A 1,537-nucleotide genomic window follows, 5' to 3' on the forward strand; every position below is an offset into this window, starting at 1 on the left:
TACACAAAAATGAACTCAAAATGGATAACAGACATTAAAAAATGTTTAGAAGTAAACAAAGAGCAATTTTTTGACATTATGTTAGACAAAAATTTCTTAGATATATCATCAAAGGCACAAGTGATAAAATAAAAATTGATTAATTGTAGTTCATCCAGATTGAAAACTTTTTCATTTCAAAAGACACCATTAACAACATGAAAAGGCAAGCCACAGGCTGGGAGAAAATATCTGTACACCATATATCTGATAAATAACTTTTATCTGGAATATAGAAAAGGCACCTTATAACTCAATAATAAGTAAACAAATAACCAAATTCTTAAAAGGGCAAAAAGCCATACATAAATGTTCATAGAAATTTTACTTATAACAGTTAAAATCTGGGGCAAAAACCAGATGTCTTTCAGTAGGTGAATAGCTAAACAAACTGTGGTACATCTGTACTGTGGAATATTACACAGCGATAAAAAGGAATGAACCACTGATACACCCAATAATCTAGATGATTCTCGGAAGTATACTGAGTAAAAAAGGCCAATCCCCAAAGGTTACATACTGTATGATACAATTTACATAATATTCTTGAAATTATAACAATTATAGGTGGTAGACAATTTAATGGTTGTCAGGAGGGTGGTGGTGGTAATGAAAGAATAATAAGAGGGATCCCTGTGGTGATGTAACTCTTCTCTATCTTGACTATGGTGGTTATACGAACCTACATCTGTGATAAAACTGTATAGAACTAAACACACATACACAAATGAGTACATGTATGACTGGAAACCTAAGTAAGATGGGTGGATTGTATCAATGTCAGTTTCATGGTTGTGTTAGTGTACTATAGTTATGGAAGATGTTATCATTCACGGATACTGAGTAAAGGGTTAAATGGGACTTCTCTGTATTATTTTTTACAACTATATATGAATCTCCAATTACCTTAAAATAAAGCTTAATTTTTAAAATGGAGCAAAATATTTGAATAGACATTTTATCAAAGAAGGTATACAAGCACATGGACAACAAGCACATGAAAAGATGCTCAACATCATTAGTCATTAGGGAAATGCAAAGTAAAACTACAATGTAATAGCACTTCATACCCGCAAGAATAGCTATAATCAAAAAGATAGACAATAACAAATGCTGGAGAGGTTGTGGAGAAAATGGACTCCTCATACATTGCTAGTGGGAATGTAAACTGATTGAGAAACATTGGAAAACAGTTTGGCAGTTTTCTTAAATTCAACACAGTCTTACCATATGTCTCAGCAATTCCACTCATAGGTACCTAACCTAGAGAAATTAAAACATATGTTCACACAAAGACTTGTATGTGAATTTTCATAGCAGAATTTTCATAATATCTAAAAAGTAGAAGCAAACGAAATGTCATCATTTGGTGAATGGATAAACAAAATGTGATATATCCTTATAATGGCATGCTATTCATCAATTAAAAGGAATGAAGTACTCATACAAGACACAATATGGCTGAACCTCAAAAATATTATGGTATGCGAAAGAAGCT

Source organism: Mesoplodon mirus (genome assembly GCF_964341445.2).
Source record: "Mesoplodon mirus genome assembly, chromosome: X".
Taxonomy (NCBI): Eukaryota; Metazoa; Chordata; class Mammalia; order Artiodactyla; family Ziphiidae; genus Mesoplodon; species Mesoplodon mirus.